Below are 23,533 nucleotides of genomic sequence, written 5' to 3' on the forward strand. Positions count from 1 at the left end.
ATATTGGCACAGACATTCATATCCCCCTTTCCCAGACACACCAGAAATCATAAGTGAGCAGGAAACAATAAGGAGACCTCAAGACTGGAGAAACCATTGAATGTAGAATAGCTGATGTTTCAAGTGATACCCAGAACTCTGCCATCCATCCCTTAGGGGCTAAAATGCTTAGTGAGCAACTTCTTCTGCAGACTAGGTTGAGAGAATTGGAGAAATTTTTCTCTTGAAGCTTCACATCTCTCCCACTAACCCTGAGCCAGAGAGACGCCTTTCTTCACACATCCCTGTTCATCCAGTCAGCTCCTGGATAGAAGCTCCAGGAAAGAACCCTAACAACACTGACATGAAACAGGACTCACAAGCTGCTACTCAGGTTCTGTCAATGTGAACCAAGTTCTAGGCTGGGTTAAGAGGCCATTTTGCAATGCAGGGGAAAAGGGAGAATAAATATACAGAACGCACCCCCACAAAAGACAATGAGAACCACACATTTTGCAATTTCACTGGGCTCCAAGAATTACAAATGCTTCCTACCTGTGACCTCACATGACCCCTACAAAGCAAATGAGCTGCAGTCCCTGACTACATCACTCAAAGCCCTGTGCTCCAGTCAAGGAGGCACACAAAAGGAACCCCTGTAGCATAATGGCATGTGGGTATGTAATGTGTGTTCAGCCTGTCTATCTTAATGAACTGCCAATCATAATTGCTACCTGCTACTTTTTCACATGTGCATTAAACAGCGGGGGTTCCTCAACTGCATGGGGTAAATGTAAGTATAAGATGATAACCCAGAGTTAACTTCTCTGCTTCTTTCACTAGAATACTAGTAGCCACCACAGCTCTTAGACAAGTGGACAAGCCAGATAGTACATGGTCCAATAGCTTGGACAGGTGTAGTACACTGTGATTCCATAGACTAAAATGTGTGGTTCCACACCCTTTGCAGTAGCTTTTGTTTCATGGGCCTGTAGATGAAAAGGTTTGGAGGTTTCTGGAAGTGCTAGTGTTGGAACCAAAATCACCTGTCTTCAAAGCCTCAAAGATGATCTGTGCAGACTCATTCCAGATTAGAGAACCAATGGCCTCATTTGTGCTGGGAAGTTTTTGTTAGGAGGTCATTTATGGTTCCTTCTATTTCTATAGGGGTTATTGGACTGTTTAAATAGTTTACCTTATCTTGATTTAATTGGGTATGTGGTATCTGTCTATAAAACCATCCATTTCATCTAGATTTTCCAGATGTGTTGAGTGTAAGCTTTTCTAGTAAGACATGATGAATTTTAATTTTTTTGTTTTTGTTGTTATGTCTCCATTTTTATTTCAGATTTTGTTAGTTTGTGTACTGTCTCAGTGCCCTTTATTTAGTTTGGCTAAGGGTTAATCTATCCTGTTGATTTTCTCCAAGAACCAGCTCTTGCTCTTGTTGACACTTTGTATCTAGCTCTTTGTTTCTATCTTGTTGATTTCAGTGCTGAGTTTGAGTATTTCCTGCTATCTACTCCTCTTAGATAGGTTTGCTTCTTTTGTCCTAGAGACCTCAGGTGTACTGTTAAGTTGCTGGGAGAAGATGACCCCAGATTGATTATGAAAGCACTCAGTGCTGTGAATTTTCCCCTTAACACTGCTTTTCTTGTGTCTCAAAATTTTGGGTATGCTGCATCTTTGTTTTCATTGAATTATAGAAAGATTTTCTTTATTTCTTTGCAGTGATGCTGGTTATAACAATCCTTCAGAAAGCAATGTGGAATTCATCATGCAGGGGGAGCAATTGAATTTAGGCTATCCAATGCAAATGTGCCAAGTGAGGCCACCGCCCTCTCAGTCATCCTTCCTGGTTACTTAGGAAGGATTAGGAAGCACAATTCTTGTATAGATTTGGTTGATATGATTGGAGTAATTGTTTTTGTCTTGTAGCATCAAATCTCTCACAGCAACCCTCAGCTTGTGAAAACCCTTTCCCATATCCCCAGTATGATGGCTTTTGTATGATATTCCTAGGGAGTTGTACTATGACAAGGTGTGGCCCTGATGGAGTAGGTGTGTCACTGTGGTTGTGAGCTTTAAGACCCTCCTCTTAGCTACCTGAAAGTCAATATTCAAATTGCAGCTTTCAGATGCAGATGTAGAACTCTCAGCTACTCCCACATCATGCCTCCCTTGATGCTTCCATGTCCCAGCCTTGATGATAAAATAGTAAGACTCTAACCTTTAAGCTAGCCCCAATTAAATGTCCTTGAAAGAATTACCTTGGTCAGGGTTTCAGCTCACAGCACTAAACTCCAATTCATGCAGCCAGCTTCAGAATTCAAGAGCCAGGAATGAACTCTCCGGCAGCACTCACAAAAAATATGACTGACAAGGTGCTATTCAGGCTCTGTCATTGTGTCCCTAGACCTACATAGTGTAGAAGTGACCATCTTGGGATACAAGGAAAAGGAAAAGGATCCAAAGACGCCCAAAGACAATAATTAGAACTATTCATTTGGCATTTTCCCTTGTCTCTCAACCTTGAAAATTGCTTCCTGCCTGAGATTCCCATAAAGCAAGTGAGCAATGGCCCTTTATTTCCTCCTTGTAAGATCCATGCTACTGTAAAGAGAATATACTGCATGGCATTCCTGTAACTTAGTGGCATGTAGGTGCTTGAAGTGTGATCAGTCTATCTCCCTCATGAACTGCAGATTCATGCATAGCAGGAGCATTTGCTTAACACACCTTATGAAAGAGGCTACTTGCATAGAATGTAAATGACTAAATAAGTGAAGAATTAAATGAGACATACGTGAGTAGCAGGATAAGTCTGTGGACAGATACATGGGTTTGTTCGTGTTTATGGTTAGACATGAGGGCAATCGGACCCTGATGTCACATTCTACCTGCTGCTGCTTGGCAGAAGACCATAGGTCTCCTTGTTGGCCTCTTCACAGAGCTACATTGTTTCCTCACAGTGCACTTGAAGTTCAATCTGCTCCCCCAGTAGCTTTCTGTTCTTATTCCACTACATCTTTACTTTGTGCTTCAGCTGAGTACACTCATTCAGTGCCTGCTGCTGAACAAACAACCCAAAATCAAATTTCCTGCCAACTTCAATTTGCCCAAAACTCCTCCAAGTACCATGCTTCCTTCAAGGACCCTGATCCCCAGACAGCTGCAGACTAGGGGACACAGTTTACTTGTCGACACCAAATAGAAGCATGTCAAATACTGAGACCAGCCACATTCCACAAGGCTCAAAGTACTTCTGAAAACCCTGCAACCAAGAGGCTTTCATGTACTTCAAAAAAGAGACCATCATCCACATGGGTGCTTATATGTCTGTGGTATTAGAAAACCATCAGCAGTTAGAGGACCAATCCCCTCTGATAGTGGTTAGGAATTTCAAATATATGCAAACTTTCCATGGGTCTCATGGATCCCAGAATTATACATTTCCTGTCTGAGCTCTAGGGGCTGAGGTTTGATTAATATTCCCATCATGGTGCAAATCTTTTCTATCTACAGAATCCTGAGTTGGGAAGAATAATGATTGGATTGTCTGAGACACTGTTCAAACCTAGGACAACTGAGTTCAAAGGGTACAAATCCAAGACCCTTGCCTAGAGACAGGCCTCCTGTTAAAGGCAGACAGTATAGAAACAGAGCCATGACATTTGTTTAAAGTCTTAGAAGGGCAGAACATCCTCTGCCTAGTGGTGTGGTCTCAACTGTGTCAGTGACTCACCTGTAGGAATTGTTCTCTTCAATCAGCTTCTTGCAATTCTCTATGGCATCACACATCCTGCTGGTCATTTTCTGCATGTTCATCGTTGTCTTCTCTTGTTGTAAATGAAGCATCCTGAATTTACTATTCAGCCAGTCATAGAGTTTGGACCAAGAAGAAAATATCTCTATGAACTAAGGATTCAAGAATTACATGGATTCAGGCTGTATCCTGGACTACCCCAGCCTGGTATATGGCATACCCTTGCTACTTTGAACTGGGTTCTCTTGCTCCATATTAAACTTATAATGCTGGGCAAGGAACAGCAGAGAACAGATGGGGAACAGATGGAGGTAGCTGACATTCAAGTGATCTCACAGTGGACCTGACAGAACAGAATAGTTCTTTAAGAAGTTTCCATGAGTCTGTGCCACAAGTTTCTGTAACAGACATCAATGATGTCTTCTCTTCTGTTTTTTAAAATTTGATAATTTATTTACATTTCACATGCTATCCTTTTTCCTGGATTCCCCTCTGAACACCCCCTATACCATTTTCCCATCCCTTGCTTTTAAGTTGTGTCCCCTCCACCCACCCACCCACCCACCCACCCACCCATTTCTACTTACCATCCTGTGATTCCCCTCCACTGGGGCATTGAGCTTTCACAGGACCAAGGTCCTCTGCTGGTGTTCCACAAGGCCATCCTCTGCTACATATGCAGCTGGAGCCATGGCTCTCTCCATGTGTACACAGGTTTGTGGTTTAGTGTCTGGGAGCTATGGCTTCTGGTTGGTTCATATTTTTGCCTCTCCAATGGGGCTGCAAACCCCTTCAGCTGCCTGAGTCCTTTCCCTAACACCTCCATTTGTGACCCCATTCTCAGTGCAATGGTTGGCTGCAAGTATCCTCCTCTGTATTTGTCAGGCTCTGGCAGATCCTCTCAGGAGACAGCTATATCAGACTCCTGTCAGAAAGTGTTCTTGGCATCAACAATAGTGTCTGAGTGGGGAACTGTATGTGGGATGAATCCCCAGGTGGGGCAGTTCCTGGATGGCCTTTTCTTCAGTCTCTGACCAACAATATTTCTCTGTCTCTCCTTCATGACTATTTTGTTCCCCCTTCTAAGAAGGACCAAAATATCCACATTTTGGTTTTCCTTCTTCTTGAGCTTCATCTGGTATGCGAATTACATCTTGGGTGTTCTGAGCTTTGGGGATTATATCCATTGATCAGTGTGTGAGTACCATGTGTGTTCCTTTGTGACTGGGTCACCTTGCTCAGCATGGTATTTTCTAGTTCCATCCATTTGCCTAAGAATTTCATGAAGTCATTGTTTTTAATAGCTGAGTAGTACTTCATTGTATCAATGTACCACATTTTCATTATCCATTCCTCTTTGAAGGGCATCTGGGTTCTTTCCAGATTCTGGATTTTATAAATAAGGCTGCTATGAACACAGTGGAGCATGTGTCCTACTTCTGTGTTGGAGCATCTATTTGATATATGCCCAGGAGTGGTAAAGATGGATCCTCAGGTACTACTATGTCCAATTTCTGGAGGAACTGCCACACTGATTTCCAGGGTTGTTGTAGCTGCTTATAAACTCACCAAAAAATGGAGGAGTGTTCCTCTTTCTCTACATCCTTGCCAGCATCTGCTATCACCTAAGTTTTTGATCTTAGCCATTTTGACTGGTTTGAGGTGGAATCTGAGGGTTGTTTTGATTAGCAATTCCCTGAGAACTAAGGACATTTGACATTGTTTTGTGGTTCTCAGTCCGCTGGTATTCCTCAGTTGAGAATTCTTTGTTTAACTCTTTACCCTATTTATTAATATGGTTATTTGGTTCTTGATTCTAGCTTCTTGATTTCTTTGTATTTATTGGATATTAGCCGTCTTTTCAAATGTAGAGTTAGCAAAGATATTTTCCCCATCAGTTGGTTGCAATTTTTTTTCTATTAACAGTGTCTTTGGCTTACAGAAGTTTTACAATTTTATGAGGTCTCATTTTTCAATTCTTGATCTTAGTGCATTACCAGTGGTGTTCTGTTCAGGACTTGTGTAGTATATTGAATAGGTGGGGAGAGAGGGCAGCTTTGTCAAGTCTCTGATTTTAGTGGAATTGCTTTGAGGTTCTCTTCATGTAGTTTAATGTTGGCTACTGGTTTGCTGTATAGTGCTTTTAGTCTGTTTAGGTATGGGCCTTGATTCCTGATTTTTCCAAGCCTTTTGTCATAAAGGAGTTTTGGCTTTGTCACATGCTTTCTCAGGATCTAGTGAAATGATCATGTGTTTTTTATTTTTTGAGTTTGTTTATAGAGGACTATATTGATGGATTTCCATATATTGAACCATCCCTACATCTCTGGTATGAAGCCTACTTGATCTTGATGTATCAGGTTGTTTTGATGTGTTTTTGGTTTTGGCTTGCAAGAATTTTATTGAATATGTTTGCATCAATATTCATAAGTGAAATTGGTCTGAAGTTCTCTTTCTTCATTGGATCTTTGTGTGGTTTAAGACCATCACATCCATATTTTCCAGTGTTGTTGATTACAGGATTTTGTAGTAGAATTTGATCACTGTTTTCAGACTTCCTAGCCACCTATGGACTGACCTGGGTGCTCTTTTCATATTTTCTTTTTTAACAATGCAATCCATTCAAAGTTGCTGGATAATGACTGTGGGTCACATTTCTTTCCTTCTGTTCAAATCAAACTCATCTGTGGCAGGTTTTGTGAGCAGACTATGATGGATCAACTTGAAGTTAGCTAGAGGTTTTGTTAGGAGACATTCATGAAGGATTGCTGTTGAATGATCCAGCTTTGCTGTGCAGAGATTGTAACTTTCAATTAGAATTACATATCTCAAGATCAAAAAGTTTTGAAAGGGGAAATAATGTGTAAGCTAGGGCAGGAGAGCCTGGCTGAATCTAAGAACCTTGTAGACAGCAAAGAAAACAGAATAACTCTTCCTGAAACAGAAAGATTGCTGAAAGAAACCAGTCTTCTCTTTTGCCTCTCTGGGTAATGAAGGGATGTGTGTGTGTGCGTGTGTGTGTGTGTGTGTGTGTGTGTGTGTGTGTGTGTGTGTGCGTGTGTGTGTGTGTGTGTGTGTGTGTGTGTGTCTGTTTGTGTGTGTGTGTGTGTGCATACAAGTGATTTTTGTATGTGTTGTTGTTTGTGCTCGTATTTGTGGTGTGTTTTTATGTATTCATGTGGGTGTATGAGTATGGATCTGAGCCTCTCAGTATGTGTGTCTGTATGTTTGTAAATGTATGTGTATATCTGCATGTGCACATATGGCCATGTGAGTAGGTCTTTGTACAATATTGTCTGTGTTTATGAGCACACATACATTCATATATATGTGCTTACCCAGGTATGGTTGAACATCTGTGTACTCATGTTGAGCATATGTGAAGGGGTGGTTGCTTGTATGTATGAATGTGTGTGTTTGTGTCTGTCTGTCTGTCTGTTTGGTTGTCTGTTTGTCTGTGTTTGTATCTGTGTTCTCATAAACATGGTTGTGTTTTTCTTCATACTTATGTATGGTCACTTGCTCATGGAAGAAACATCTTTAACAAAGATTCCACCCAACTTAGATAAGAAAGTGGTATGGTCGCTCAGGTTCTTACCACTTTGTATCCATCGGACATTGCATGAAGCCTCCCAACTTTTTGTATGTCCACCTTGGAACAAAGAAGCAAAAAGTCTGTAATTGTAAATATAAAAGTTCTCGGGAGTTTATAGAGGCAAAAAACTATTCATCCACAATAAAATCATTTGGTGGAAACCAAAGGAATTGGGTACATGAAGGTTAGTAGGCTGCTGTGGCAAATCAAGTTGCCAGGGAGGCAGAAAGGCTGGCTGGGCAGTTGTGTCCCTTCTCTGTCCTAGGTGAATGATAACAGCTCACTGGAAGGTCAGGGCTTTACTGTTTCTCCCCTACAGCTTGTTTTCTTCTCATCCTCAATGCTAGCTGGCATTTTCTTTCCACCTTTGCCTAACACTGGCTCAGTTATCCTTGATTGTGGAACTTGGCCTGGATTATGTTCATTGAGACATTCTGAAAAGCAGTGTGCTTGCAGCTGCTTCCAACAGAAGCAGAATTCCCACAGCCATGCTGAGGTGTGAGAACAGGTCTGTCTCAGTGCAGTGCAGCCCACTTAGGCTCCTGATGCACTAAAGCTCTGTGTTCGCAGCACTCAGTCACTCCTTTTATCCCAAACTTGTGCACACTGTGTTAAAATTGACTTTACGGAAATTTGGGAGAGATGAGGACCCTGCAGGTATGGCTGTTGGCATTAAATGATAGTGCCCTGGCAGAAGTTATGTAAAGACTTGTTTTTCTTCAGAAAGTTGAACTGTAGTCTCTGGGTTATCCAGTGATTCCAGAATGAGACTTGGGTGCCCACAGAAAATCTAGGAGACATTTGGGTTTTAGCAGTATTCCTCAGAGCAGCCCCAAATTGAGATTAGCTAAATGTTCATCAGTCAAAGAATGAAAATGTACAATATGGCCAGCCCTTCCATGGAATATATTGTGGTATGAAATCATACATCATTTGGCCATGAGATCATCAGCCTTCTGTTAGCCAACCAAGTTGCTGATACAATCACCTTATAGGAATTAAAGATTTTGTATGAAGATTTTCTAGTTTCCTGACATCATTGCTTTGTGCATGAAGTAAGGCATTCCATGGTTAAGAGAGCTCCTTTTGGAGAAAAATGTTTATCTTGAAGCAACAGGGAAGCAGTGGGTGAGAGCAAGGGGCTGGGTCTTTCTGGGGAACCAAGCCTTTACTATACAGCCTGGAGAACTTACTAAGTGGGCTTTGCTACAAGGACAAGGACTTCCAAGCGTCACCTTGTCTGTGCACTTTGCCAGAGTTCTTTACCTCCTCTGCACACTGTGTTCTTTCTCCATGCACAGAAGTTAACTTTCTTTTCTACAGTAGTACAGGTTATTGCCACTTGCATTTGCATTAATTTGAAACTAAACAGGTGACAGTGTGCTCACATGTGTTCACACATGTACTTGTGTGTGTATGTTCATGAGTGTTTATGTATCTGTGCACATGTGTGTGTGCACACACAAACACACAAGTGCTTATAACCCTCTACCAAATCACAATTATCTATTGAACAAGGGCAGGAAAGACTCAAGGAATGCCTGTAGTTTCTGCTGAAGCTGAAGGAGTTGGTCACCTACTCAAAAAACTTGGCAGTAAAACTGCAGCATCCCTTCAATGTCCTCCAAAGGAACTGAAGAGTACAGGCTGGGAGGATGAGGTAAAACCAAGTGAGTCCCCTATATCTTTGTCCTTTTTGGGTTTCTTAACATTTGCATGGTTCTCAGCTGTCCATATGTTGTGGATAATCCAGCATGGTATACTGTGATGCTATCATGATGCTACCCTGACAGAGTAAACACCAGTAGCATCATATTATCTCTTCTGATCTGTGTTGAAGTGGTTCCCATATTATTCACAAGTGTTGCTGAAGATAATGTAGGTTAGAGGTAAGGACAGTTCCTCTCTCGTTGTATTAGTCCTTTGCTCTTCCAAAGGCAAACAACTGGAGATTCTCCAGTTTCACAGCTTGTGTGAAGTGACTTGCCAAGAACCATGCAGGAGGAAGGACAAAAGACTTAAAACTTATGGAATGCAGCCCATGGGTTACCACAGCCACAGGGGTAAGCCTTGGTGTGGCATGGCCATGAAGACTCTGTGTCCTGAGGACAGTATGCTGTTATGAAGTACTGCTCTGCTTCCTGCCCTTACATCCCTCTTAATCTATGAGTTATTTGAAAACATTAGGAGTGTTTCCTGTCCCCCACCTGACAGTGTCTCTGGCATTCACAATAGTAATGCTTGATTTCTATCAGACATTGGTGGTGAAGCACATCATGATTCAGTCCCCACCCTAAAGAAAATGTAGATTGTCGAAAATGACCACCACACTTAGAAAACCTTTGGAACAATAAAGTTTTTATTGAAGGTCTGTAGCCATGTTTTTTACTACTGGCTCTAATGTCAAAAACCTTAGGGAACACTATGAAGATCACAAAGCTGTACTTTTATTAGTTAAAGCTCTGGACCTTTTTGTGTTCAGAGAACAAAACCATGGTAGCACTGGCTTACAGGACCCTCACTGAGGGTGCAAAGGGGTTAATTGATTACTTATACCCTTATTTTGACTTCAACTTTCTGATATGGTTTACTAAGAATTGCTAATGAGTAGATATGCATTTTGAGGATTTAAGGTAGATATGACTGATTATTATATAAATGTTTAGATTTGTGATTCTTTTAAGAATTTTACAAGATTACTTTTAAAGATAAATAATAAAACAATTCCTTCTTTCTTTATAAAAGCCAATTGCTCCCTTCCAGTAAGGGAAACTACCTGAGAAACTTATCATTCTTGCTTACATTTTGTTAATCTATAATAAGTTGCTTGGTTATGGATGTACGTGGGTTTATAAGAATAACTTCATTTTTTTAACCTTAATACATAATGTTATTTCCTTTAATACTAATGATGTATTAACACATTGTTTTTTTATCATAATCATTTATTGGAAGGAAACTGAAACATATTCACATTGTAATTTTTTACTGCTTGAAAGAGTTTGCTGGGATATATAAATAATGGATGAAAGGATAAAGCATGGTGTGGTGTGGCTGGAGAACTGTGTCTTCCATCCATCAACTATGAGTGTCCATGTAAAGGTTGTGTTAAAGGGGATTAGAACATTGTTCCTACTCTCCACCAATTGTGTTTACTGATATATGTATATATGTGTGGAATATTTGGAACCTGGTTTTGGAGCTTTGCTCTAATGTTTCAGTGTGTGAATATAGACATATCTATCTGTAGGTCCCTATACGTGTGTGTGTGTGTGTGTGTGTGTGTGTGTGTGTGTGCATGTGTATCCATGCATATATAACTGTATGTATAAACTTATTAGATTCTGCCCTTGGCTTCATTCATTCATTCATTCATTCAGTGTGTGTGTGTCTGTGTGTGTGTGTGTCTGTGTGTATATGTGAATTTTTTCTATTTCCTTTTTTCACTTGCCCCAAGGAGTTAAAAAACTTCATAGATTATGCACTGGCCACAGGGTGTTATTACCAGTAAATTAGATTTAATGACCTCAGGAAAAAAGTCTGTTGAGTAACATGTTTAATCACTGGTTGCCTTTGGCAGTAGACCCCGTTAGTATCTGAAGCTACCCTAGTCAGCAGCTCTATCATTTACAGCTAATGGCTGCCTGTTTCTATTTACCCATTACTAGGATGCTAAAGCTAGAGTCATTGGCATTGACTGGTCCTGGAAAGTATTTAGAGAGTACTTCAGACTCACATTTGACCTCTTTGGACAGAAGGTAATCCCATGGAAATTTTGGATCTTGAATTAGTACACAGGCATGAAAGTATTGGCTGAAAAAATTCACACAATGGTCAACATATTTACAGGAATAACCTGCTGAAGATATAATCTTTCCTCACAGAGCAGCTAGCAAATGCTTTATAAATTATGCCAGAAGAAATAAATTATCAATAAATTATCAAAAAGCATCCCTTAGGTCAATAAAGTATATTCAATGATAAACCCTGTAGGAACAAACAATTATTTGGCTGGGAAATTTCAGGTAACTCCCTGACACTCAAGGACTATGTTGAGTATTGTGAGATAATGTGAAATCAGCTTAAAGGCATGTGCACAGCAGGCACCATTCCAAAAGTATCCAGAGGCAACATGATGAACTACATTCAGGGCAAAGATGGTGCCTCCCAGACCCAGAAATTCTGATGAGATCCAGCTAAGAATAAAGGAATCATATATGGGATTCACTTGTGAATCATGTGACAGTACAACTGGACAACAACAACAAACATGACCTTCAGGGAGAATGACCTAAGCTTTCAGCCAGTGTTGTACTTGCAGCTGATGAGATTCATACATGAGCCTCAGATGGCCAAAATATCAATGTGAAAGACAAATTCAACTTCTCAGATTAATCAACATTTGCTGAATCTTGGTGGAAAACAGAACCTAAGGACACTACAAATTATTTGCCATGCAGTCATGAATCCCACTGGAGAGAATAATGATAGATAGTATGTGGTTAATCTGAACCACAAGGATGTGTATAAATGGTCTAAGTTGGGGGTGATGTGGTATGCTAATGAAGTGTATAAGAGAGGAGGCACCATCCCCTGGGTTTGTATGAAGCTTACTCTAAACACTGATTTGATGGTACTTCAACATGATTTATTTACCACCTTTAGGAGAGTTCTCAATTCTGCAGTTCATCTGATAAACCCAATCTGCATTGTCATGCAGGAAGAGACATGAGAGATCAACTCCAATCCTGACAATAAGAGATCAAGAAGCCACTCTAATGCCCTACATGAAGGGCTCAAAGTTTAAACTCTGAGCATGCCTACCTCAAGAATGTGACCCTACAGATCTCGAGAATCTTCTCTCTTTGGTTGGGCATGATATTACACCACTCAAGGAAGGACAAAAGTCCAGGCAGTAGTTTGACAGATGGCTTATCCGCTTGAGAATTTGTTTCTCAGAGGACCTAAAGAGCAATGATTAACAATCCCCTGTCACTTCAGTTCCAAGTGGAATGACCTCTTCTGTCCTGGACTCTGGGGAGTTGCAAGCATGTAGTGCAAAAACCTACAGCAGGAAAAACACCCATACATATAAAAGAAATAACTAAAAAACAGAAACAATGCCTCAAAAATTTCTTTATAAAAAACACATTTTTTATAAAAGCATCAAATACATTGTCCAAACCAAGAGCCAAAAGAAAAAGAAACCATCATTATCATTAGAACAACAATAAAAAACAAAGGATAAAAAAATAAAACCTGGAAAAAAATAACCAACATCTCCAAAAGGGTCTTGAAATTCATTATCTCTGTTGGTGATTCATAAGTGATGCTATATTTCAAGAAAACAAGACGCATACAGCTCCATGATTACTGATTTCTTTTATACTCCTTTATTGAATATTTTTATTTCTTGGGATGTATTAGAGAAATACACTTGTGTTTATACTTTGTTCAACTTAAACATCCACATAGTAGTACATTTTTAAATAGCTAAATTTATAACAACAAAGATACAGCATGGATACATTTTTTATCATGAAGTTGAGATCCACAGACTTTGACACACTATCCATATCCAAAGCACAATTTTCTGTGTAGCTGTGACTGGCTGGGAACTAATAATGAAGCCAAAGCCACATGCTAATTGAAGATGTCCATTCCTGCCTGATACTTACAGTGTTATAGGACAGTGAAAAACATGTGAATACAGAAGGTCTCATGAGGGAAAAATTAGTGATTACATTTTTATCCACGAAAATACATTAAATTTATTGAATACCAACTTAAAGTGGGGGGATTCAATATATATAGTATATAAAATTAGTAAAACAACAAATTAGTAACATAACAAAAAATAAAAAAACAACAAAACTACAAATGAAAACAAAGAAACCATATACTCAAAGCAATCAAAATTCTAACCAAATCCAAAACATTATAATTAAACTAAGAAGCATTCTTTAGCTGCAGATTTTACAACACAGACCTACAGCCTGTTACTGGCCTTGGACATATTGTCCAAAGGCTGCCAACGATGGTAATAATCTCTTCAACATGTGTTCTCCTTGTGAAGAGTTGCGTCTGAGAGAAATCTTGACCTGGTCTGCCTGTTTGAGCTTCAGGAGGAGTATTTCAGACCTAGGGGAGGAAGAGACAAAGGCCTGTTGAGGACCTGCCATGTCAGCTATCCAGCAAACACCAGCTTTATTGAACAGGAAAATCCAGTATGACCTTTCAGCCTAAGATGATTCCCTGTATCCCCAAAGGAGAAGAGCCACAGAGCACCTGGGCCTGGGATTTTTCTCAGATTTAAAAAATGTCTTGAAAGTGAACAGTGAACTACACACTGTGCTGGAGTTAAAATAAAACACCACATTTCTCCAATGGTCCATATATATTATACTGAAAAATAACTGTGTAGCAATGTCTGAATCAAACACAATACAGAGGCCTTCTGGGAACCTAGACACCATTGAATTGAAGGCTCTTATTATATCTGGAGTGCAGGAACCTGCCTGGTTCTACTTGTGAATCCTTCTATCTGTGAATCCCCAGAGAAACCATCTCACAGGAAATCCATGCTCACTGAAGAGATACTATAATCAGCAAGAGTGTGCTGCATGCAAATCTTCCCAAGGGAAAGCCTTGAACTTTAAAACAAATATTCATGAAGGAAAAAGGATACCCCTGCTATATTTATAGTTGCTGTGGTATTATTTGTGGGGTGACTTAAGGGACAATAGGCTCAGGTCATACCAGAGAGCTCAGAAGGGAAGAAAGAGTACACAATCGACACAAACTCTGTGGATCACAAGAATGATCATGGACAGGATTTCTTTTAAACTAGATCAGAACAATATTCTGAGCTGCTCCTAGGTGACTGAGGCAGAGAATCATGTGGAAGGCCTGAGACCCAAAAATACAGTTATACAGGTATAGGAAATCTTCTTGGCTCCTGCTATCCCATCCTAGTACCTCATATCTCAGAGACAGCAAAATGATCCTGCATTGTTTGAGCACAGCAATGGACACACACACACACACACACACTAACACATACATAGACACACACACAATCACACCCATAGACAGACACACACATTCCAGAACACACACAAGCACATGTTCATACATACAGTTGCAGGAACATTTTGACTTTCCCTGTTCATGTTAATATAAGAGATCATCCAGGACACTATAAAGCCATAAGAAATAAACCCTTGAATTGACAAAATCCTGGAGACATATCTCAGCCATTAGAGCACTGATTTGTCTTCTGAAAGTCTTCAGTAGAATTCCCCAAAACCGCAAGGTAGCCTACAAACCATCTTAGTAAAATCAGATGCCCTCTTCTCGTGTGTCTGATGAGAGAGACAGTGTACTCACAAACATAATCTGAGTAAATTAAAAAAAAAAAAGAAAAAAGCAAAGAAAACCTTGAATGGGACATGAACATGGTAGTCATAGCCTATAGACAGCTCAATAAAATAAATGCTTTTCCCTAATAAACAAAGGATGGAAATATGGAGTTTTGGTCTGGTATGCAAGCCTGCTTAGGAAGTTCCTAAGGCTGTGCACAGTAGGCTTGGTTCCCAGCAAAGGCATATGGGATCAGGGAGGACAAGCCAGTTCCTTCATCTTGCTCACTGTTTCTCAGGGACTCTAAAGTAAACAGCATCTTCCAACAGACCCTCCATTTTCCACAGCCTGTGTGGCTTTGTAACCAAAGCTATGAGCCCAGACAACTAGGAAATCTCTGTAACCAGGATGCAAAGTGAGACTTTTTTTCACATAAGGAGATTCTGTCAGGGATATTTTGTGGAAAATAAGTCTGAGTACTTCAAGACCAAAAGGTGGTATGTATGATCATCCTAGGCAATAGTTCATGGAAGGGCTGGACTACAGTATACTTGTTCACTCCTTGACTGAAGAACATCTGGATAGTTTCTACTTCAGGGCACCTCTGTGGAGTACCACTACAACCATGATTTGCCCTAACTTCTCTGTGGACACCTACATCTTGTTCTAGAGTCTCTGGGTCAATGGGGACTACGGAAACTATAAAGTTTCTGAAGAGTTGGACATGGCTTTTCACAGGGCTGCCCCATTTTATATCATCAGCCATGTCTGAAGTTCCTCATTTACTCTAGCTCTACTTGAGGATGATTTTAACTCAAAGGAGATCATTTTTTAATGACAGCCTTTACAGAGTGCTACAGACAGAACACAGGGTGAGTGCTTTAGACTACCAGGAGCCTAAGGGGCTGTCTGAGGCAGCCTTGTTATAGCACCTCATCATAGGTATGGGCCTTCTGCTTGATGCAGATGCAACACTAAGCAACTCAGTGTTTCACAGAGTTATACCCAGGACAAACTCCATGGCCAAAGATAACTGAGTCAAGCTTAGGCAAAGCTGGAAAAAATGGTAGGAGGTAATGAGGAAAACAAACTAGGATGCTGAGAAGACGCAATGAGCCACCTGACCTTCCAGCAGGCAGTCACTATCCACCAAGAGCAGAGAGGTGGACACAGACCCTTAGCCAGCCTTGTTGACTCTCAGGCCCATGGATTTGACACAGCAGCCTCCTACTCACCTCCATGTACTAAAGTACTTTTTTTCTTATAAATGATTTCAATATGGGTAAATAGATTTCCCTCTATAACCAGTTTCAATAGTGATAAATAGATTTCCCACTACCAATGATTGACAATCAGACTTTACACCACTATTTGTCTCCTTTTGTTCTATTGAGCTAGGTGTAGCAGCAGGATGACCTGCTGCTCTGTTTCATATTTCCTTGATGCAAAGTGAACTGACACTGACAATGTGGTGAGCCCCACATTCCCATCTTAGAACAAGAGCCTGGTGTTCATGTCCATAAGTTTCCTTTGAATAGGACCACCTTGGGGCCACCTTTTGTCTCATGTGTGCACCCAGCTGTTGCTGAGCTCCCCTTTGTGCCCCATATCCTGCTGTGGTTACAGGAGTTACATGTCTGCTTTGTGGTTGTTCCTTACATGGGTGGGCCTCCAAACCCAGGGTAGGAAATTGTAATGAATGAAGGAAGGACTGGGAAGTAGAAACTGAAGTCACATGGTAAGATTTCAGAAGGGTGGGCTAGGCTAAATGTGAAATTATTGACTTTTAAGTGTTGGCAACATGGGTTCTGGTTGTTTGATAAAGGGTTGATTAACTCAACTGTGGGTTATGTGAGCCTAGGTGTCTTGGGTCAGACCCATCCTGGCAAACAAACGCCCTCTTCCTTTCTCTGCTGATTTCAACTGAATGACAAGAAAGCTCATAAGAATGCACAGTGTCCAAGTTGTGTATCTGACACGTGGAGCAGACAGCATTAGCTTCTTCTAAGTTAAGAAATTGTTTTCTTACAACAGCAACAAGAAAAATAAAAACAATGAAACATATAAACATGTTCTTCCTCTCTGTGAGTTATGAAACCTTGTAGCAGTTACTTGAGACAAAGCAATTGGAGGAGCTCTGCCTGGGAGGTGACAGAAGATTCAAAGATGCTGGTCAGACAGCTTAACCAAAACAGAAAGACTGATCAAAACCACATGTAATTAACTGGCCTCTCAACAGGCACATCTATATACATATTGTCACAGACATGCATATGACTCCCCCCTCCCCACACACACATACCAGAAATCATAAGTTAGCAGGAAACAGTAAGGAGACCAAAATGCAGGAGGAACCACTGAATGTAGACTGTAAATATATGATGTTACATGTGAGACCCAGGACTCTGTAATCCATCCCGTGTGGACTAAAAAAAATTAGTAACTTCTGCAGACTAGGTTGAGAGAGTTTGAGAAATCTTTTTCTTGAAGCCTCACATCTCTCAACCCAACCCTCAGCCTGAGAGAAGTCTTTCAAACATCCCTGTTCATCCAGTCAGCTCCTGAATACAAGCTACAGGAAAGAACTCTAGCAACAATGACACAAACCAGGACTGATGGATGAACTATCTGTCAGGCTCTGTCAGTATGAACCAAGGTCTAGGCTCAGTTAGGAGACATGTTGCAATGCAGGGTTGAGGAAGAGAAAAGATATAAGACCTCTCCCCCCATCTTTTTTTCTTAAATAATTTTTGTTAGATATTTTATTACATTTCAGATGTTATCCCCATTCTTCATCTTCCCCACCCAGAAACCCCCTATCCCATCTCCCTCCTCCTCCTTCAATGAGGATGTACCACCACTGAGCCTGCCATACAGCTACATGCACTTGAATTCCCCTCACCTATGTCCCTGCTCCCAACCACCATCACTAAACATATGGCTCAGTCCCTACTGCAGTCCCACTAACCCTGAAGTGCTTAAGCTTTCCCAGTCAAGAAGAAATTGAGGGCATTGTCAGTTTATATCTGAAGATGTAGTCTGTACTGCTTAGCACAAAAAAAAATTGACCATAAACACCAGCACGAAACATCTCCCACAAGCCAACACCTATCCTTGCTTCTTAAATGCATGATGAGAAACCACACACTACTACACTTATCCCAGACTGTAATTCAGCCCACATCATGTGTGTTCCAGACCAAAGTCTCTGAGACCTTGATACTTGACAAGGGGATTATCCCTCTCTGTTCTTGGCATCACATATTCATGTAACCTACAGGAATCTATTGAGGATGAAATGCTTCAGTACTCTATCCTGAGAGCAAGGCTTTGTTATTCTCACAGAACTTTCTCCTGGCATCCTTTGCCACTCAGCAGGAAATTCAGATCTCTCAGCAAAGCAACTGAAGGCTTGTCAATTCCTGGATCTCTGCGAAAGTAATCATCAGAAATTCTGGACTCTGGGTCTGCCATTGAGAAATTTTGAGGCTCCAGATGCTAAGCCCTTCTCCTGTAAGGACCTGCTCAAGCGCCCTTCCTCCAGGAAGCTTCCCCATGCACTGCCCAGGACTCACTGTGTCTTCCCCAAGGCCATCTCCTTCTTCCTGCTTTACAAAATGCCTTCTGCCTAGGTCTGGTCTCTGGTTGTATTGTATTGTCCCTATGAAACAGCCTGAGCAGCATGGACAACATGACTGCTTGTGAACCCAGAGGCTCTGAAGGAATACCCCACAGGCAGTTGGTGTCACCACAACACTGGTGACATCACAGAAGATTCTCGGGTTTTCCTGGATACAAGAGATTGTCCAGGGAAGTATCGACTGATGATGTCACTGGAAACTGCCATGGCCTACCTGCTGACCAGCTTGCCCCACGTTGACCAGTTTCTGAGGTGCCCTTTCCTGGAGTCTCTCTTTTGACTCAGGGGATAAACCTTGGCAACTTTTCCTTCAAAGCTAGAGATTTCTCTCTGCTTCATTACAAGGCAAGCACTTTGGACGGGAGAGTTTGTTAGGGCCTTGGCATGGGCAGCTCATCTTTGTTAGTACCAAAGGTCTAGGGTCCTTGCTTGAGGGAGATTCTTCTCCATGATAAATCTACCCTTAGGCACCATTCATGTACCACAGTCCAGTTCACCAGGGTGTCCTGGTTCCCAAATGCAACAATGGTTCTCCTGCACTTTTAATTGTATGCAAGTTGGATTATATCTAATTATTGTGCACATGCCTTGAGAGGAGACATTGTTTCAATATATTCAGACATGTCTTTCCACAATCCCATTTTTGCAATGTAAACTCCCTTGTTCATGGCAATATAGGAAGGAGTTCAGGTCCAAGGGAATATCCAATTGTAAAGTTTATGTCTCTTCTTCAGAAGATAAAACCCCACTTTCTCCCTTTCTCCATTACAACCAGACATAGTAGGCATCTTGAGCAAAGGTCAACAGGGACATTGGATTGCTGCTCTGTAGTTCCATTAGCCATCACTTCTCCAATATCTACCTTTCTGAGTTCCAGTGAGAACTCAAGAGTTCACTGAGATCCAGTGAAACCTCCATTTAAATGTGTCCAGTAGTTCAGGAAGGACTGTGTTTGGCACTGTCATCTGTGGCTTCTGCCTTCTGAATCTATGGTACAATGTGACCTAACCTCTCAGGTGTAAGAGTGAAAAAATCATGTAAGTCCTTTCCAAATTGTTTGTGTTGTCCTGGGCTACTTCCTTCAGCCAGGTAGTATCACTGTGACAATGATCAAAGGTGGCAATTCTGCAGAGAAACAGCAGTGGATTTATTAGGTAAAATGAAAAGGATTTGGAATAATAGTCAATCCTAGTATAGAAATGAATTTCCTTTATGTGCTTGTGGTTTTATGAGAACAGCAGGAACAGCAGGGTGATTTCAATTAATGAAAGTATGAATTTCATTGTATAGTCTTACTCTTTGCATATATATATATATATATATATATATATATATATATATATATATAAAATTTTGCAAAGATAAGTTTATTAAGACCAAAAATGAAACAATGAAATGGGGAAAAACATCCAGGACAGAAATAAACATGAAGTCTTCTGCTGGGTGTGGATGCTCCTCTCTAACCTCAGCCTTGGCTCCATACTGAATTCCAAACCAGCACTTGGTAAACTCAAGCCAATTAAACAAAAGCCATCAGTTACAAACAAAATGACAACCATTTTCTGGAGTTAATTACCATTACAAGGTTAATTACCATTACTTAGTGTGGTTCCAATATATCACTTAAAGCAATTCACTGGCCAAATCCACAACCTGAACCAACATCAAAAAGCACTATACTTTTAATATTAATAGTTAGTGGCAAAGTTTTCCAAATACAAGGGGTCTTTTTATTTTTTATTATTTATTTATTTATATATCGTTTTTTTCTGAGAAAGGGTTTCTCTCTGTAGCCCTGGCTGTCCTGGAACTCACTCTGTAGACCAGGCTGGTCTCAAACTCAGAAATCAGCCTGCCTCTGCCTCCCAGTGCTGGGATTAAAGGCATGGGCTACCACTGCCCAGGGAGGGGTCTTTTTATAACCATTGTTTTTATAAACTTTGTTTTTCTCAAGCACACTCCATACTGGTACCCAGGTTACTGACTTCACATACAACCCCTACCAACAGTAAAAGTTAAAAGCAACATCAGGTTAAAGCATACCTTTACAATACTTGTAAATCACAGGTGGACGTAATTTTCCCCCATCCTCCTTTGCTTTGATAAATATATAAGGTTTGTTACAAAAATAATGCAAAAATGTTGAAACCAATCTACTATAGCTAAGAAATCTGATCAACTCTTACCCAGTATCCAAAGTCAAGATAAAAAAGGCAGGCCTTAACTTACTCCTGGTTCTGACCATATCATTTCTATAATTCTCACGTTCCAAAATACACTAACTGCCAGTCAGCGTCTCCATTAGTTCGTAGTCCAGCACTGACTCTCTTGGGGAGGCAAACCTGTCACTTCAATGTCAATCTCACTGAGGACAGCAGCCACCTCCTGAGCCAGCCTGCAGCATGCACAACTTAACCTTTAGTACAGTCCTAGCTTTTCAGAAAAGGTCCAGAGGTTAGAACACTACTTCCTCCTCTTCCCACCTTGGGGGGGGGGCACTCCTGTCTTCTTGCCCCCTGACTCAGGTGGCCTGGAATGCTTCTTGCCTCCCAGGCCTCCTTTCCTTTTCTCTCCATGACCCAGCAGGCAGGCTGCCCTTTCTCTTGCAGGAAGGTCCTGGCCAGCCCCTCTTTCTCTTGCCATTTGGCTCATCTTCCTCCTCTTAGCAGGCTCCTCATGGACCTCTTCCCTCATCTGCTTGTTGGTGGCCCTTGTCACCTCCAGCTGAGGTTTATTACTGTTCATGATTCGAAGTAGCTCCCACTGGTTCTTTTTCTTGGCTGGGAAGTACCCAAAGGGGGGCTGAAACTTCCTCTTCTTGCCAGAGGGTCAGGGTGCTTTCTCCTTGGGGAGTCGCTCCTGGAAGCTTCCCACCGAAGCTCCTCCTTACTCTGGTGTCCCTTAGGGTGCAGCCCAGCTGAGCTGGGCATCTGCATCTTGTGCTCGCGGGCCAGGTTCCACAGAAGGTTCATCTCTTTCTTGGCCACGCGTTCTTTCTTGGCCTGAATCCTCTTGGTGAACTGGTCTTCCATGGGGTCCGCGCTCCCAGGCACCTTGATGAGCCATTCCTTAGTGTCATCCTGTGTGCGCTTGTAGCCCTAAGGCACCGCCACTGGCCACTCACCTCGTCCCACACGAGGTTGGTCTTCTTTTGGGAATGGATGGGATGCCCTTAAGGCCAGCGGGTGAGGGGCAGGGGCCAGGGCAGCAGGTTCTCGCAGGGCAGGCATGTGGCAGGCATATGGCAGGCTCCAGCAAGCGCACTACCACTGCCTCCTCCATGCACTCCATGGTCTGCAGCTGCCAGTAGCTGGTTGATGAGAAGCTGCATGTTGTCCGTAGCCAGGGCCCGCAGCTCAGCATCCAGTGAGGGTCCAGCCTGGCGCAGCACTGTCCGGGGATTGTGGTCCTAAGCCAGCAAGTTGCCCAGGTCGAATTCCAGCTCTAGCTCCTTGTGCACCTTGATGAGCTGCAGCTTCTCCGCCTCCTCTTGCTCTGCCTTAGCCAGCAGGTCCTCCACTCTCTTGCCATCCATGGCTCCTGATGCACACCTGTGTTCCCTCACTTTGGGGCAACAGCAGAATGTATCCCTACTACAGCGATACTCTGTTTTATATTTCTAAAAGAGATGAATTAATGATCAGAAAGTTTAGAAAAAGCTATTTAACTATCTAGTGAACTCCTGCAGACACAATCTGCTTTCCAACAAATTATACTTCTCTGTCCACTGTGTTTTGTGCCAGTCAGCAATTCATAAAAAGTGTGTTGAACAATTTGTTGTTTCCACAGGGAATAACGAGAAATAAAAATTTTAAAGACTCAAATGAATTCCACAGAGTGTTTCCTATCATGTTCTTTTTGAACCGCTTGCATATTTAAGTCTTTTCTCATAGCTCCAAGTGTGCTGGAGGAGAAGCTTCCACTGCTGTCAGATGTTCAGGCTCTCCTCCTCATTGCACACAGAATCATCCCCACAGTACCCACAGTTGCCAGTGTCTAAGGATGAGTTCTCTTGTCACCTGACATAAATCATTCTTCTATCCAATATCTTTCTAATCACGCCACCCAGAAAGAAAATGGCTCTGTAATTCCTGCATTTTAAAACAGCCTGAGTGAACCAGCAAGGACAGTTTTCTGACTAAACATTACCTTACACCAAGTAAGAGAGCAAAATGGAAAAATGAAAATAATTTTGTTTTATGGCGTATATGCTTGTGACTTTTAGAATTGCACATTGAATATTTTCAAACGGTAACTGTTTGGCACCAAAAATTCCTGCCACCTTTTAAATGATGTAGCAAGAAACATTGCTATTGATCTAAAGTGAGACAACTGATTCTTTACACAAAACAGTTTATTTGGTTGAAGCAGTCAGTCACTGATTACATGGTGAACTCTCTAGTAATCTACCTATAAAAATGCTTACAAAACTACTATTATACAGGCCCTCATGACTTTTGCTTTCAAACTCAGAAGCACAGGTGTTAGAAAGGACCCAAAGGCTCTGGGGATGTTCTGGTCCAGTTGATTCATAGAAATGCAGGACACAGGGTTTTCAGGGACCCATGGAGGTTATACAGCTAAGCACTGATAATTGGTCAAGTCACTTAAATTGTACTATAAAGCTTCACCTACAGGCACCTGAGCACAGAGATCAGCAGATTAGAAAAGAGTGCCCTTCCCAACACTAGGAGATTCAGAATACACTTGAAGTATATAGATTTTATTTATTACCATTTAAAGGCATTATTTTACCAAGTAACTGTCATCTTCCAGGTTCTGCTGAGGCTTCATTTTCCACAGTTGTTCTGGGTTTGTAATATCTTTACTGACCCCCATGAATGCTATAAAATAGTGTGGCCTCAGCCACCAAAGAAAGAAAATGGAAGTCTGTTCCCTTTATGATACTATTGTTTTGTTGTTGGTTTGTATTTGAGACAGGGCTTCTCTTCTCTGTGTATCCCTGGCTGTCCTGGACCTTGCTCTGTAGACCAGGCTGACTTCAGCCTCAGAGATATGTCTGTGTCTCTCTCTCAAGTGCTGGGACTAAAGGCATACACCACCATTGTCCACAAACAATACTTTTGTTTGATGGAACAATGTAAAGTACTTACTCAGTTGAGAACCAGAATAGAAAAACACAATTAAAATTCAAATAGTAAATAAGCTACACATTTAATTAGCCTTCAAC

At 41.4% G+C, this 23,533-nt stretch overlaps 1 pseudogene; it reads right to left on the reverse strand.

Moving 5' to 3' along the window:
• Positions 1 to 20,642: 20,642 nt before the first annotated feature.
• Positions 20,643 to 21,877, reverse strand: LOC117704390 (ribosome biogenesis regulatory protein homolog; annotated as a pseudogene).
• Positions 21,878 to 23,533: the final 1,656 nt, after the last annotated feature.

This window comes from Arvicanthis niloticus, chromosome 2 (assembly GCF_011762505.2).
Source record: "Arvicanthis niloticus isolate mArvNil1 chromosome 2, mArvNil1.pat.X, whole genome shotgun sequence".
NCBI classification, from domain to species: Eukaryota; Metazoa; Chordata; class Mammalia; order Rodentia; family Muridae; genus Arvicanthis; species Arvicanthis niloticus.